Source organism: Mustela lutreola, chromosome 6 (genome assembly GCF_030435805.1).
Source record: "Mustela lutreola isolate mMusLut2 chromosome 6, mMusLut2.pri, whole genome shotgun sequence".
NCBI classification, from domain to species: domain Eukaryota; kingdom Metazoa; phylum Chordata; class Mammalia; order Carnivora; family Mustelidae; genus Mustela; species Mustela lutreola.
The window spans coordinates 131721438-131739043 of record NC_081295.1 but is presented as its reverse complement, the minus strand read 5'-3'; the positions used below and the strand labels follow the sequence as shown (position 1 = coordinate 131739043).

At 43.8% G+C, this 17606-nt stretch overlaps 1 long non-coding RNA gene across 1 annotated transcript in view; it reads right to left on the bottom strand.

Annotated features, from left to right (window-relative positions):
* Positions 1–2989: 2989 nt before the first annotated feature.
* The window catches only part of LOC131834433 (uncharacterized), a 31840-nt gene continuing 17223 nt past the window's right edge, over positions 2990–17606 (bottom strand). The window contains exon 5 of the long non-coding RNA XR_009354871.1: positions 2990–4373. This is a non-coding gene — a long non-coding RNA (uncharacterized LOC131834433). The remainder of the gene's footprint in view (positions 4374–17606) is intronic.

Genomic DNA, 17606 nt, shown 5'->3' with positions numbered 1-17606 from the left:
AATAAATATTGTGAAAATGTCTATGCTACCTAAAGCAGTCGACACATTTAATGCAATTCCTATCAAAGTACCATCCATCTTTTTCAAAGAAATGGAACAAATAATTCTAAAATTTATATGGAACCAGAAAAGAACTCGAATAGCCAAAGGGATATTGAAAAAGTATTCATTGTTTTTGTACCACACTCAGTGCTCCATGCAATCCGTGCCCTCTATAATACCCACCACCTGGTACCCCAACCTCCCACCTTTTATTTACCTGGAGGCACTTGCATGAGGCAGACAAGTTCTCAACAAAGAACTTTAATTTCAATATATTAAAATATACTATGTTTTCCACAGTGAATATAGACTATTTATCAAATCAGAAACACGTTCTGAAAAAAATACCCATATACAGATAGCTAACAAATACACAGCCCGGTACCTCTAAAGGTTAGTACTTCTACATCTTTCAAAAGGCATCAAGTTTCTGCTGTTTTCCCCTGATCCAAGCATGCACATTTGTGTCTATGTAAGTATACACCCAAAGACAACTGAATTAGTAGTCCACATTCACCACATTGATTAATGCCTGTTGTGATCTTTTTCCCTCCCAAATTGTTTCTGATTATTCACTTTAACTAATTTTGCCTGTTTTCCAATAATAGGGAGAAGAAAATTTGCTTCCCCACCCCAGCACCAATCAAAGGGATACTTCTGTCCTGTGGGCCTTCATTTTTCATAGGGGAAAACAAACAAACAAACATCCAAAAAACACTGAGCAGTGAAACTAGAAATTCCCTCATGTTTCCTTCCTTTCTGGAGCTTACTGCCCTTAGGTTGCACAGTTGCCCAAATATTGGCCCCTCCATAAGAAGCTGTAAGTAGCACCTAGTGGATGAAAGATCCAGGATATAAGGAAGGGCTACTCTGGGCAGTTGCATGGCCTGGGATGGTCTGCCTCACCACTGGGCAAGGTCTGGGGTCTGGGGTCACCATACTTCAACACCTTTAAGAGAAGACTTCGACAAGAATGTGTATTTCAACATCTTTGCATGAGAAAATAAATACTGCCTTCAACAAACAGTTTCAATTAAAAATTAAAATTTTAAAACATAATTTTAAATATAATTATACCAAGAAGAATCATGACACATGTTGAATTATTTTAGGAGCCACGGTCTTCCTGAGGTACAAATAAATAGTTTGTACAAATAGGTAAAATCATTTATTAGGAAACTTTAAACCTCTTACAATAAAGTTACCATTAAATATAAGAATAAAGTGACTATTTTGCTTAAAAATAAACAAAGGTCACTTTGAAAGAGAACGGACAGCTTCCCTGTGGACATCCTCTATACCCAGCCCAATCAGTACTTACCAAGTACAAGCTTGTAGATTTTCCTAACACAGTAAATGATGGAAATAAATGAGGAAGACAATATTTTCAAAACAATGTAAAAAGAACTTTAAAACAAGTATCTTGATTCTCCTTATTCTTCCACTCTAATTTGTAGCCTTTGGATAATATCTGGGAAAGAACATATGTACATTTAAATTTTAATTTAAATGTCTACTGAAATAAAATGCTATCTTATTAAAATTCCTATCCGAAATTTAAAAAAAAAAGTCATGGTGACAAATAATGTTGACAATCATGTAATGTAATCCTATCTTAAAACTCAAATGATGCTAAGAATGAATATTTCAAAACTAAATGGTTCACTTTGTTAAAAATATTCTTACTGAGTATTAAAAAAAAATCACCCAATAGTATCATGTTTTTAAACTCATTCTACTCATCATGCCTGTATTTTATCCCACCAGTTCTCTCTAATGACTTAGCACTCTTTCTTGTCTGCTCTCCTCTCTCATTTCCTTTCATCAGCACCAAAACCACAAAGACTCCAAAGTCCTGAGAGCAAACTGGAGTATCCCTTTGTCTTCTAGAAGCTGTGCATTTTGACCCTACTGGTCCATTCCACCTGCCCAATAGGCAAGATTGCCCAATAGTACAGTGCAGTCAGGAAGGGAGGCAAGGACAGAATCTTGAGGGATAGCAGAGAGAAAGAATCCCCTTAAGAAAACTGGCAAAAATTCCTATCTCACATTGAGGTCTTTCATCCATTTTGAGTTTAATATTTTGTTCTAATAACACAACTCTGGGTGGGCTCCCAGATGGCTCCTCAGTGAGGACACATCACCAGGAAGACCACACCATGATTAGAATTTAGAATCTTTGGCACCTCCACCCCAACCCCTACATTCCCCCAGAGAGGGGAGGGGGCTGAAAGCAGAGCACATCTATGTAAGGAAGCCTCCATAAAATTCCTCATAGCAGGGGTTTCAGGAAACTTCCAGGTAAGTAAACATATCCAGGTACCAGGAGGGAGATGAAACCCAGCTCCACAGGCATAGACATTCCTGGGCTTGGGACCCTCCCAGACTGTGCCCTTTGTGTGTTTGCATCTGACTGTTCATCTGTATCCTTTATCATACCTTTCATAAATTGTAAATAAAAACAAATGTTTCCCAGAGTTCTGTGAGCCACTCAGTTGAACCGGAGGAGGAGTTGAAGAAACCTCTGATTTGTAGCCAAGTTGTAGAGAAGTTGTGGGTAACCTGGGCCCCTCCTACTTGTGACTGGCACCTGAATGTGATGGAACAGTCTCACAGGACTGAGCCCTTAACCTGTGGGATCAGATGCCATATCAAGGCAGACAGTGTCAAAGCTGAGTGAAACTACAGGACACCCAGCTGGTGTTGCAGAGTTGCCTGGTGAGGGAAAAATCCACAGCCTCAGCCACAGTGTTAGAAGTGAAGTGTTCTGGGGGCGCCTGGGTGGCTCAGTGGGTTAAGCCACTGCCTTCGGCTCAGGTCATGATCTCAGGGTCCTGGGATCGAGTTCCACATCGGGCTCTCTGCTCAGCAGGGAACCTGCTTCCCTCTCTCTCTCTCTGCCTGCCTCTCCATCTACTTGTGATTTCTCTCTGTCAAATAAATACATAAAATCTTAAAAAAAAAAAGAAGTGAAGTGTTCTGTGTGAATATGGTAATATGAAAGCAGATGGGAGAACTGAAATGTTTCCTTGACATACACTCTCACACAAAATATTATGTATGCCAGGTCTTTGCTGATGTGATATAGCACATATTCAAGTTCTAGTGAAATATCATAAAGACTCAATTCAAAAAACAAACAAACAAACCAACAAACATACTAAATATGGATGAGCTGGGAGAAAATAAGCAATGTTTCCTCTTTCCCATCAAGAGGAAGACCATTCCTGAATTATCCAAGATTTTGCTTTTACCTGAATAACCATACAGTTCAATAGTACTGGAAAGAAAAAGCTTGTTTGGTCCTCAGTGATCCTTTCCCCTGATATGGCCAGCAAGAGTGGAGTGATTCTTGTGGATATATCTTTGCTCCAGAGTGGGGAAAAAAAGGAGTTCTTTCACCAACGTTCAAAGGGTTTTTTAAAAATGGCCTTCATTAAAATACATCTGCCCCTCCTTTGGAACCTGCTCACACTACACTCCAGGCCAGCAAGCATCAAGGGGTTGGATATATGGTACAAAGTCCCATGAAGCCACCTCTCCCTCTAAACTATTCTTCTCTCTGCCAAATTCTGCTTTGGTCAGCCTAAGGATCAAATACCTGTCTTTGAGCAATAAAGTGATGTGCATTAATCAATCAATGGCCCTAACTGGCAAGTTCCTTAAAAACTCATGGGACACAGATGGTTGCCATGACTTTCCCAGGAAGCAGCTACTGTCTCCCCATGAATGCAGCATGAACATTCACAGCTGGGTGAGCAGATGAATGTCCACTCGTGAAACAATCGTGCTGAGGACAATAAACAGTAGTTTTGGATGGCAGATTTAAATTTCATTCACAGCCAAGAAAACACTCCAGATACATGATGTGTCTCCACTTCCTGCTGTTTCCAACATCTGCGTCCTCCCTTCCATTCCTGTTTCCACCACTTCAGTAAATGTCTCCTGTCCTCATTGCATATAAAAAAGGCTCTGATTCTTTCTATTCTAATGTCTGTAAGACATTACTGTGAACAAGAGCAGGGGATAATTCCTCCTCCAAACCCATCTATGAAATAAAGGGTTCTATTCAGGATCATGACAAGCTGAGGAATCCCTCAAGAGAACTTCCAGAGTCATTTCAACCTGTAAGGCTGGCTAAAATGTTCCTCATCATCCGCCACACCAGGGCTAGGACTGATGAGTGTCTCCACCATGCAGGTCCCTCTGGATGACATGATCACTGGGAAACCAGGCATGAGGCAAGCAAAAATCAGCACCTGCTCTTCTGCAAAGTTTGTCTGAAGTGCTTGAAGCCACAGAAGAAACAGATTGACTCCTTCAGATCTTACCTAAAAACAAAATTAAAGGTGAAAAAATTAAACCATGTTTATGCAGAGATGCACTGCAATGCAGATTCATTTCTGAGAAAGAAAAACTAGAAGTTAAAGGTACTGTTAAACTCCTGCACCAAGTTCTTAGTGACAAGGAAGCAGGCGTGCTGCAAGAAGCCCAAGGGTGAAGAGTTGGGGTCTGGAGCCACAGTGCCTGGTTCCAATGCATGCTCTGCTTTTTGCTTTTTGCTAGCTTAGCTGTGGCCAGTGGAGAACCACTAAACTTCTCCCTTTGCATCAGTCTCTACCTCTGAAAAATAAGGATGATAAAAGAATTTACCACAAAGTGCCAGCACAGGGATAAGTGACTTACAACAGTGCCCGTATCATCAACTGTCAGTTAATCACAAAAATATTGCAAAGACAATCGTCCTCCAAATTTACAGTGTGATTTCAATAGGGTTTTTTTCTATAATATGCACATGTATCATGGAAAGTTCTTGAAAAATCTCAGAGCTAAATAAGACCTTAAAGACCTTGCTCAGTTATTTGACCTTGAAGCCCATTCATCAGGCATTTCTACACCAGCCCTCCTTTTTGCCTGTGCAGGTAGCTACCTTGAGGGCTGCCGCCAAAGCATCACTTCCACAAAGAACCATTCAGAAATTTCTGAAACTCATATCATTGCTGGACTTCTGGCATAAGTCCATTGTTCCTGGTGGATGCTTCCAGTAGTAGGAAATGGAACATGATCAATGAGGGCAGGGGGTTGTGTCTGACTTGCCCACTGCCATATCTCCAGCACCTAGAAAGGTGCCTGAAACACATAGCTGGCATCCAGTAAATGTGTGCAATAAATGAGTGAACTAGACAAGAATAGATATGCACTGGTAGACGTGGCCTGTGGAGTACAGCTTCAAAAGCAGGAGAGTATTGAGACTCCTACATGGTAGGTTGCATGGCACTGAGTTAAAGAAAATGGGTCCTACAATCAGACCAAAGGTTAAACCTCAAAAGCTGTGCAATCTTGGACAAGTCACCTACAAGAACAAAGACCCCTGTCTTCTATTGATAACAGCTGGGAAGACAGAATCCATTTCAGAAGGAAAGGGGACACAGGACGGCTGTGTACGACACTTATATTGTGGTCAAGATGGCCGTGTAAATTCACTTCAGGGGGTCCCACACCATCATCCCCCACTACCATTTGAAATACATGGCAATGATAGATGAAATATATATATATATATATATATATATATATTTTTTTTTTTTCAGTGTAACAGTATTCATTGTTTTTGCACCATACCCAGAGCTCCATGCAATCCGTGCCCTCTCTAATACCTACCACCTGGTTCCCCCAACCTCCCACCCCCACCCCTTCAAAGCCCTCAGATTATTTTTCAGAGTCTATAGTCTGTCATGGTTCACCGCCCCTTCCAGTTTCCCTCAACTCCCTTCTCTCCATCTCCCCTTGTCCGCCATGCTATTTGTAATGCTCCACAAATAAGTGAAACCATATGATAATTGACTCTCTCTGCTTGACTTATTTCACTCAGCTTTTTAAAAGATTTATTTACTTACTTATTTATTTGACAGAGAGAGATCACAAGTAAGCAAAGAGGCAGAGAGAGAGAGAGAGAGAGAGAGAGAGGAAGAGGGCTCCCTGCCGATGCAGGACTCAATCCCAGGACCCTGAGATCATAATCTGAGCTGAAGAGACAGGCTTAACCCACCCACTTAGCCACCCAGGTGCCCCTAGATTAAACACATATATTTTTTAAAGATTTTATTTATTTATTTGGCAGACAGAGATCACAAATAGGCAGAGAGGCAGGCAGAGAGAGAGAGGAAGGGAAGCAGGCTCCCTGCTGAGCAGAGAGCCTGATGTGGGGCTCAATCCCAGGACCCTGGGATCATGACCCAAGCCGAAGGCAGAGGCTTTAATCCACTGAGCCACCCAGGCACCCCTAGATTAAATATATTTTTAAGAGAAGAGAAAACTTAGCAAGTGAACCTCGGTAAAAAACAAAACAAAACAAACAAAACCCAAAAGTGACAAACATCTCCATGAAGCAGCAACCGCAGAAATTCTCAGTGATGCACAGATGTGTAACGACAGGAAAAGATGTCTGGAGGCTGACTTCAAGGAGGACAAGTTGCTCCCACTGGAGATAAAGGCAGACAGAAAGGCCTGCTCGCTTGCTGCCTGAAGCCACAACTTCAACTGGGCTGGCGGACTTGATTGTACACCACTTGCTTCACCAGAACACTGTGAGGTTTCCAGTAGCTCATTACATCTAAACACTACTGCCTCCTTTAACAAGGTTTCCCTTCCGGATTGCCCCTGACTTACAGGGATAGGCAGTAGGTGTCCCTACACGTGCTCCTTCCAAATTCTCTCCTCTCTCTGCTTTCTTCTGATCCACTTTTTATTTATGGGCTAGCTTTACAGGATATCCCTTCTGTGATTAAACAGGTCTTAATAATTCTACCTTTTGTAAAGGAAGCCTTCCCCAATTATTTAGATGTTGATAAATATTTACCTCTGAATCTCCATAAATCATCACTTTATATGGCACCAACATGTAGAAAATAAGAATGAAGTTACCCAATTTTCAGAATGAACCATACAAATTACAACCTACCATCTAAAGCCAGAGACAGAAAGAGAACATCTGCATAAACTAAAGTAATGCGGGTTCCTTATTCATTCATATTTATTGTGCAAAATGGAAGTTTTAGGAAGATTAGAATAATGCATACTTGTTCTATTATATAGGCAACTAATCCTCTGTAGATGATAATGTATCCATAACTCCATCTCCAATCTAGAATTTCTGAACACGAGGAGAGAGTATTAAAATCTCCTCTGTGGGAGGTAGAGCATTAGAGTGTCTGGCTCTGGCCTTCCTGCTGCAGGATGAGACTTGCAATTAGTGATGGCAAATGGAATTCACAAAACATTTCTGGGCTTTAGAGGACATTGGAAAACTAACAAAGGACTTAGAAAATGGTAGGAAAGGAAGCAGGAAGAAGGGAGGTGGCAGAAACAAGTGAGCCAAAACCTGATCTGTAAGCAAAAAGCTCAAGAGAAACAAATCAGGGTGCCAGAGAACAAATGCCATTTTCACTGCAGGATCTCTACAGGCCTGTGCCCTCCACACTCCGTTCCTACCACATGGTAAGTTGGGGGAACTGAACCTGAGCTTTCCTTAATAAACCAGGACCCTCAAATGGAACCAAAGTGATCCCAACCAAGAACACTCCCAGCCTCCTGTCAAAGGAAAGACAAACCCTCCAGGAAACAAACAAACAAACAAAACCACAAAAAAACAGAATTAAAAGAGATTATATCTATGTTCCAATAAATCTGGTCTCAAAATACCTTCACAGAGCATGCAAGAAATGAGGCCACTGTGAGAGACAGAAGACTGAGGGAAAATGAAGACTTTAGACACTGGAATGATCAGATACAGAATAGAAAATATTACATGTTAATTGTTTAAGAACACAAAAGAGGTTTAAAAATGAAGAAGGATCAAGAGCCTATCAAAAGCAACAGGCCAAGTGTGAACATGGAACTGAAGGAAGTTAAACAGGGACCAAAAATCACTGAGATGTAAAACACAACAGAAAACATACCAGAATGGTGGGGCAGTAGATGAGCCCCGAATTAAGGACTTCACACACTGCACCAAGAAGTGAAGACATTCCCCAGAATGCAACACAAGGAGGCAGGAGAAGAGGATGGACGCCAGCTTGAGAGACACAAACAACAGACGGGAGGTTTAAATAAGAATCCTGGGAAGTACAGAAGGACAGAGTCACCATTTCAGAAGACAACAGCTGAGCATATTACAGAAATGATAAATCCAGAAATACAGGAAATGCACAGATACCAAGAAAGACGAGAAATCTTCAATTAGACAGTTTGTGATAAAGCTATAGAACACCAAAAACTAAGAAAAAGGTTTTAAGGAAAGCCAGAGAGAAAAGGCATTTAAAGGAATGAACAGGGTTGAAACAGGGTTTAAAGCTGCTACAGTGGTAAGGAGATGCTGGTAAAATGGTACCTGTAAAGGGTGACAGGAGTATTTTTACTGCCACTACTGCTAATACTGTGTCTAATGCACATAACAACTGAAGACTGTGAAAGTTAAGCTGGAGCAGAAAAAAATTAAACGAATTATGACCCTCAAAAAAAGGATCATGTCGGGGAGCCTGGGTGGCTCAGTGGGTTAAGCCTCTGCCTTCAGCTCAGGTCATGACCCCAGGGTCCTGGGATCAAGCCCCACATCAGGCTTTCTGCTCTGCAGGGAGCCTGCTTCCTCCTCTCTCTGCCTGACTCTCTGCCTACTTGTGATCTCTGTCTGTCAAATAAATAAATAAAATCTTAAAAAAAAAAAGAAGGATCATGCCAATGAATTTCACAACTCTGGTGATCACTTTAAAAGCATCTCCTCTTTTTATCATAGCATTTGTATCATGTCCAGGATGAGATATTACAGCACACATGATAGAATATTTTAAAACAATAGTCCATTTTGCTCAAACTCCATGTTGAAAGCAAATGACTCTGTCAAACACTTTGAAGAAGGTAAAAGTAGTGGAACCATGTTTTGTCAAGAAAGCCCAGGGAGAAAAGCAGGTAGTAAAACCAAGTAGCAGTAGGGAGGAAGGGCAGCCTCAGGAAGAAAATGAACACCGTTTTCTTCTGCTTTGTTCTCTTTTTTGTTTTCTTGTTGTTGGTATCTTTTTTTTTTTTTTTTTTTGGTCTTTCCCAGAAATCACTTCATATATATACATTTATCTGTTCAACTTCAGTGAAAGTTGGGAGGAAAAGGTGCCAGAACTTTTGAATGGTTGTCTTCAGCTAAGTGCTTATTTTCTTCCTTCAGTTTCTCTGGGGTTTCCCACTATTCTTCAATAAACATGTGTTGCTTTCTGGCAGGGTAAATCCAAATGCATTTTTAAAAGAAGTAATGGCAGGTCATCCATCCATCCATATCAGGAGAGAGCCCATACCAGGGAAGGCAAAGAGGGTAGTAGACTCCCCTCTGTGAGTTCCTGCCCTCTTGGTTTTTCTTCAGCCCTTGCTCTCTGCTCTGTCTCTCCAGTCACACCCCAAACCCAGAGCAACAAAAGGACTGTTCAAAACTTAAACCCTGCGAGAAGGGCCATGCAGAGGCAAGGAGAGCCCTGTAAGACTCTGAGATATGTGGTCTGTATCTGAGACTTCACATCTCCTTGATCCACGTTCCATTCCCTCCATGCCTAATGGTGGCCTCGCATTCTACAGAAGCAGTCAGGGCATCCATACACTCCTCTCTGTGTGTTTTTCTGTATACCTGATCCCATCTCAACCCACAACACCCAGCACCATGCACCATCTGTCATCTCCCTTCAGTCAACCTGCAAATAGGTAAACACAGCCTGTAAAACCCACCCTTGTCCAAGCTATGTCTGGAGTTATGATCGTCTGTCTTTACCATCAAACTTTCTAAAAGGCTATTCTTGTGTGTGGCCTCCATGGTCTCATGCCCAGTCACTCTATCTCTCTGTCTGGCTTAGGACTCCACTACTCACCTCCCATTTTCTTTCAGTACTCAGTGACAACCTCCTCGATCTACCCCCACCCCCTAATCAAGCTGCTTTGCAACTTTTCACATCATCGAACATTGCTGACATTTAATTCCTTGAAATCTCTCTTCTCTAGACATCTGTGCAAAAATGCCTTCTTGGTATCAAAGCCACGTCCTTCCCCTTCCATCCACTACTCCTTTATTCTTCCCCTTTATCTGCCCAAGAAAAGAAGGAATTACCCTAAATCCTTAACTGTCACTCTGTCTACAAGGAATATATCCCTTGGCAACAGCATGATTGCATCTCTCTTCCCCCAAGCACCCATCCCTACATTTTGACTGTCCAACCAGAACCTACACCTGCAGGTCCCACAGACACCTCAACTCAGATTGCCTAAGCTGCACTCCTCCTCTTACCTCCTGGACCTGGCTCCCTTCCTGAGTTGCCACAACTGTTGTGGCAGTTGACACATCAGACTCAACATTCTGAAAGCACAGAGGCACCCCTAAGCCTACTGTAGTATTTTTTTTTCCATAGCCGAGATATGGAAGCAGCCCAAGTGTCTGGCAACAGAAGACAAAGTGGTACATACACACAATGGTATATTACTCAGCCATCAAAAAGGACAAGATCCTGATATTTACAACAGTATGGATGTACCTAGAGGGTATTGTGCTAAGCAAAATAAGTCAGACAGAGAAAAACAAATACTGTATCTCCAGGGATGAATCCTTGAAAAATGCCCTACATATTCAAATTTTAATGCAGGACCAGAAGCAACAGTTTTAGCATGTATCACCACGATATAAAATAAAATCTTTAAAAAAAAAAGGGAAATAGGACAACAGCAGTTAGGGTAAAAAGACTTAACAATTGTCTTGTTCATCATCACCAGCACCACACCAGTTACACGTCTGACCCCCAGGCCAGCATAGCAGATGTGAGGACAGGTCCAGGCAGAGAAAGTGTTACTTGTCACATTTTTTGAAAAATGATAAACAGAAGGGATGCCTGGGTGACTAGGCTGGTTGAGCAGCCAACTCTTGATCTCACCTTGGGTCTTGATCTCACGGTGGTGAGTTTGAGTTTCACACTGGGCTCTGCACTGGGTGTGGAGCCTGCTTAAAACTAAACTAAACTAAACTAAACTAAACTAAAATAACACCTCTGTCAAAAGTACGTGAATTCACAACTTACATGTAAGTCAAGTTCTACTTGTTCTAAGACAGCATGAAAACCAAGATGTCGTTATCAAGACAGGAAGAAAGATAAATTGTGTATTCCATGTGCCGTGAGATGACCCCAACTGCATCCAAGTCAGCCATGGCCCTCCACACATATGCAAAAGAGGGTATATTATCCCCATTAGCACAGAGGAAACCAAGGCTCAGAGAGGTTAAAAGAAAAAAAAAAAAGAGTCCAAGATCATAGCATCATTTAGCAGCATAGCCAGAATGTATAGGAATTACCTCAAAACAGGCCACACTAGTGGAAGAATACCTTAGTGTGGAGTTATGAAAACCCAGGTAGAACACTGCCTCAGAAAGGCAGATAATCAATAAAGGAAAAGTAAAGAGGCGCCTGGGTGGCTCAGTCGGTTAAGCATCTGCATTGGGCTCAGGTCATAATCCTGGGATCTTGCCCTATGTCAGGCTTCCTGCTCAGCAGGGAGTCTGCTTATCCCTCTGCCTCTGCTCCCCATTCATTCTCATAAACAAACAAATCAATAAAATCTTACCCCAAAAAAGGAAAAATAAAGATTATAAGCTTACAATAAAGATATGAATGATGAGTCAAAGCTTTCAGTGACACACACACACCTGCCTACAGTTCTCTGGCTAAAACATGGGTGGAAATGATGGGGTTAGAAGAACAGGAGGCACATAGGCCCGGACAGCACAGACCCAGCAGATGGAGAATCCTGGTATAGGTTTAGCTAGCTTTCATTGTCCTTTAAAATGTCAAAACTAAAGAAATCTGGTAGGGTTATTGAAGTCTGATCCTGGGGGATGCCTGGTTGGCTCAGTCTGTTAGGCAGCAGCCTAACATGACTCAGGTCATGATCACAGGGTCCTGGGATCAAGTCCGGCATCAGACTCCTTACCCAACCAGGAGCCTGCCTCTCCCTCTGCCTGTTGCTCCCCCTGCTTGTGCTCTCTCACTGACAAATAAATAATCTTTAAAAAGAAAGAAGAAAGAAAAAAAGAAAAGAAAAATAAAATCTGATCCACAGTATAGAACAACACAAAGGATGGTACTTTCTTGGGCTGATTTCTGTTTGTTTGATTTTAAGTAGGCTCCACAGCCAGCATGGACACTAGTGCAGGGTTTGATCTCTCAGGACCCTAAGACCATGAACTGAGCCAAAGGCAAACAATCGATTAAGCCACCCAGGCACCCCACTTTCTTGGGTTCTAATGGGACTTTTCCTAGGTTCTAATCCTAGCTGTACTGGCTGCCAGGGGGAATGAAGTCCAGCACCACAAGAAAAGCATCCCAATGCAGCAGTCCTCTGCAGAAGATTTGCTGGTGGCTGCCATCATCAGAGTCAGTGGGTGAAGTTGTTGAAGCACAGTGGGAACAATGATAGCCACTGCCTTTTGGGTGTCACTGAATCATCCTACTCATCTTCAGGAAGCCTGGCCCTTCTCCAGTCAACGCAGCAAAAGCAAACTTGTTAGAAGAACAGGGGAGGGGGTCATCTCCCTCCCTCCCAGAAACTGAAGCAACCAGCCAAACAGTGCAGCACTGGAGTAAAAATAAAAATATGAAGGAATGTGGGGGCACCTGGGTAGCTCAGACTGTTAAGCATCTGCCTTTGGGTCAGGTCCTGATCTCAGAGACCTGGGATCTGAGACCCACATCAGGCTCCCTGCTCAGTGAGGAGTCTCCCTTTCCTTCTCCCTCTGCCCCTGATCCTAGCTCATTCTCTCTCTTTCTCTCTCTCTCAAATAAATAAAATCTTTAAAATAAGAAATTTAAAAATGAAGGAAGGAATCAAAATGCAGAATTCAGAAACAGAACTACAGATATAAAAACTACATATAAAAACCTGAAATATGACCCGGTGAGTGAGGAAGGATTATTAAATCATGATACTGTATGAATTGATTGCCAATTTTTTCTTAGAACATAGAGCACACTGCACTACCCCAAAACAAAAACACAAAATTAGGATTGAATACAAAAACAAAATTATCAGTGTTATTCCATCAAGTGTTTCTCTAACCTACTGATCAAAACCTCAGTTCATCCTCCAAAAGAATCTGGGCACCACCTCAGCACAAATGAACACATTTTCAGGCCACAGTTCACACTGCTCCAGTCCCCACTCTAAGTCCTGAGCCATGGGCTTCTCCAGGCAAAGCCACCAACAACTATGTCAGGGCCCCTGCCCTAGAAATCCCCAAACCCAACCACTTCACAACAGGGAGACTCAGGGAGATTCAAATGGGCAGAAACATGGGACTTTGACCTTTTTTTTTTTTAATTAAAAGAAAAATACAGCAAGAAACATTTCTAGCACAAAGTGAAGAGCCAATCTCTCACAATGTCGAGAGTATTAGAATTATCAATACACCATCAATAGTTTGATAGGTCAAACAGGCCAAAAGCTGGAAACACCAGAGGAAATGCTCACAGCAAACAGACCTGAAAGCCAGGGCCTGGACCGGCTGACATGGCTCTGCTGCTTACCACAGAGAGAAAGTGTAACTTTCCTGGGCCTCAACTTCCCTCCTGGCCAGCAGAAAAGTGGCAACACCACAAAACTCATGTCTGGTCGGGGATTACGTGAAAGGAGAATGCTCAGTGAGAGCCCCGCCACACCACCCGTCCAGCCACAGTCTGTGCCCAGTGAATGGGAATTTCCTCTACTGCAGCCACATGAAGAGCGGAAGGATCTGCACAAGATGCCTGTTTATTTACCAGTCACAAAACCATATTCTACCACAAGCAGAGAGGGCAAGAGACCCCAAGAGATGGGAATATCCCTCACCCTTCCTGGACCAGGCTTTCAAGACAAGTTGGAAAGCCCACAGCAGCTCTGCCACTGACTCTGAATGAGCCTTTGGAAGACAACACCATCCCAAACAACAGTTTAATTTACTTCTCTTTAAAATGCAGTGAAACAAGGTCTTGGCTACATCTTCATAAATTAACAGCTTAGGAGGCTAAACCCCAATGATTTAGTTATGTCCCCAGCAGGCACACCTCCACTCGTGGGCAGCTTCAGGGAGAAAGAGTGCTCCCCATCCATGAGGACACTCTGACATTCATCTGCCTGAAGATGCTTCCAACCCATGGGCATTTACTCCCTGGAACCCTCCCCATCTAAGTTCCTCTCTGGATGCTGCACGAAGCAATTTCCTCACACCCCCATCACCACTGGCGACACCGCAGCTACCCCTGAGCCTTCAAGCAGGGTGCACCTGTCTTTGCTGCCAAGCGTCCCATCAGCCCAGCTCCATCACTGATTTCTGTACCCATAATTAATTAACTTATGCATGTATGTATTTATTTATTTTTACAGATTCATTTATTTTAGAGAGAGAGAGAGACAGAGACAGAGATACAGAGAGAGCACACACACACAAATACAGGGATATAGAACCTCCAGCAGATTCTACACTGAGAGCAGAGCACACCTCAGGGCTCAATCCCACCACCCTGAGATCATGACCTTAGCTGAAACCAAGAGTTGGATGCTTCAACGACTGAGCCACCAGGCACCCCTCTGTACCCTTAATCTTAAGAAAAGACAGACACCGCTTCTGTAAGCCAAGGCCTCATAAGCCATCTGTCACACAGCCAAAGCTTCCAGAGGGTAGGACCAGGTCTGAAACACCAGTGATGCCAGAGTATCACCATAAAACTACAATCTAGTGAGTACCAGGCTCTGCTCTAAGCTCCTAATATGGCCTTCTATTTGGTACCCCTCACAGACCTACATGCTAGGTATTATCCCCAGTGCACAGAGGAGGACACTGAGGTCCATGGCTTACCCAAGCGATCTACTTTTATGTGGCAGCAGCAGGGGCTTGAACCCAAGTCTGTGACTCCAAGGCCCCTCTGTCAACTCTGCTACTCATGCAGCCCCAACACAGTCATCAAATACCTCCCTAAACCCTCATACCTCCTGTGAAAAAGCATGGTCTTCTCCCATTTCCCAGATGGGAAGAAAGCTGGCTTGAGCCAGATATAGTGACCTGCCCATGATGGTACAGGCGATGTTCCCCCTGATCTCCCTCCAACACCCATGTCATTCTGCACGAGGCCCCATGGGGTCCTTCATGCTTTCAGTGGAAAACTCTGGTGAGACCACCAGTCTCCTGGCAGGCCTTCATCTTGACCCTGGAGGACAGGACCAGTTAGGAGAAACCGGCTAGTTAAGCCTCTGAAATGGGGTCCTACCACCCAGGAAAACCCCCTTATCTCCAGGGCATCGCCCATGTGAATTAGCTGGCTTTGTAGAGGGCTCCACAAGCACCAGCCTTGCTGAGTCACTTTCTCTAAGGTGGTGGCTGAGACAAAAAGGACCCAGGAAAGAAAGGCATAGGCTGTTGTGGAACTCTAGTGCTTTGGCATCAACAATTAATGTGAGCAGCTGCCTCTGATCACCAGATCTGCATTTTATGTGGGACACACTGTTCAAAGTTTACAACCCCCATCTCTGTAACCTTCACGACAACCCCCGGAGCTCCCTGCACCATCATTACCACCTCACAGACAAGGAGACAAGTCATGGGGGGTGTGTAGAATGATGCAGCTCTGTGCTGGGGTCAACCTGGGGAGGACTCCCACAGGCTTGCTCTTCCCACTGCTTGCAGAAGCAGCTGAAAAAAATGGGTTTTTCAGTTTGCATTATGTAGAGTGGAAAAGTCAACCATAAAGGTCATTCGATTTTTAAATGGGTTATTCCTCAGGATAAAAACAGTTCCAAAAAGTAATTTCCTAGAAGTTCAACATATTCCTCTTTCCAGGTGCCTAGAATGTGATGGAATGTTGTTAAAATAAGTTCTGGCCCATCAGATGCCAGACAGAAACTGGAAGTAAGCTGTTGCAGGTCCCCAAAGGCTCCGTCACAACCCTAAGGAGAAGACATATAACTTTCACTGTCCCAAAGTGGTTATGTTTAAAAAAAAAATAGGCACAGGTGGAACATTTTAAATTACAGACTTTCAATTCAGGGGTAGTGGGGGCAGGGGGGTGTCCCTCCACTACCCACAAATGTTTCAGCTATATATAGTGACTTACCAAAGTGACTCATCACAAGTACCGACAAGGCGATTGACAGGCAACTGACCGATGAGGAAGGTATTCGGACCACTTAACAAAACCAGCACAACTTAGAATCTTCATTATTAAGAAGAGAAAACCGGGCTTTGTTACCTGGGACTGGTTTCTGGGACTTGTTTTTAACCTACTTGCTCTTAACAATTACCCATGAGGGAGGAGGAGTCAAGATGGCGGAGAAGTAGCAGGCTGAGACTATTTCAGCTAGCCGGAGATCAGCTAGATAGCTTATCTAAAGATTGCAAACACCTGAAAATCCATCGGCAGATCAAAGAGAAGAAGAACAGCAATTCTGGAAACAGAAAAACAACCACTTTCCGAAAGGTAGGACCGGCGGAGAAGTGAATCCAAAGCGACGGGAAGATAGACCCCGGGGGGAGGGGCCAGGTCCTGGCAAGCGGCGGAGCAACCGCGCACAAAATCAGGACTTTTTTTTTTTTTAAAGTTTTATTTTATTTATTTGACAGAGAGAGATCACAAGCAGGCAGAGAGACAGGCAGAGAGAGAGGAGGAAGCAGGCTTCCCGCTGAGCAGAGAGCCCGATGCGAGGCTCGATCCCAGAACCCTGGGATCATGACCTGAGCCGAAGGCAGAGGCTTAACCCACTGAGCCACCCAGGCGCCCCTAAAATCAGGACTTTTAAAAGTCTGTTCCACTGAGGGACATCGCTCCAGAGGCTACCCGGGGCAAAGCCCACACGGGGTCAGCGTGGCCTCAGGGCCCGCAGGGTCACAGAAGGATCGGGGGTGTCTGAGTGTCGCAGAGCTTGCAGGTATTGGAACGGGAAAGCCGGCTACAGAGACAGAGCCAACAGTAAGCTCGCAGCTCGGGGTGACCTAGAACCGGTCGCAGGCTCAGTGAGCTCGGAGCGCGGCCGGAGGTCAGGCAGACAGGAGTGACTGGGTGCTGTTCTCTGAGGGCGCACTGAGGAGTGCGGCCCTGGGCTCTCGGCTCCTCCGGGCCAGAGACTAGGAGGCCGCCATTTGTATTCCTGTCCTCCGGAACACTACGGAAAGCGCTCAGGGAACAAAAGCTCCTGATAGCAAACCCGAGCGGATTACTCACCCCAGCCCCGGATAAGGGCGGTGTAATTCCGCCTGGGGCAGACACTTGAGAATCACTACAACAGGCCCCTCCCCCAGAAGATCAACAAGAAATCCAGGCGAGACCAAGTTCACCTACCAAGGAGTGCGGTTTCAATACCAAGGAGAGCAGCAGAATTCCAGAGGAGGAGAAAGCCTAGCACGGAACTCATGGCTTTTTCCCTGTGATTTTTTTTTTTTTAGTCTTGCAGTTAATTTAATTTTTTTCTTTTTCATTTTTTGTTTTTTTTTTTCTCGCCTTCGGGTAAAATTTTTTTTAACTGTTACC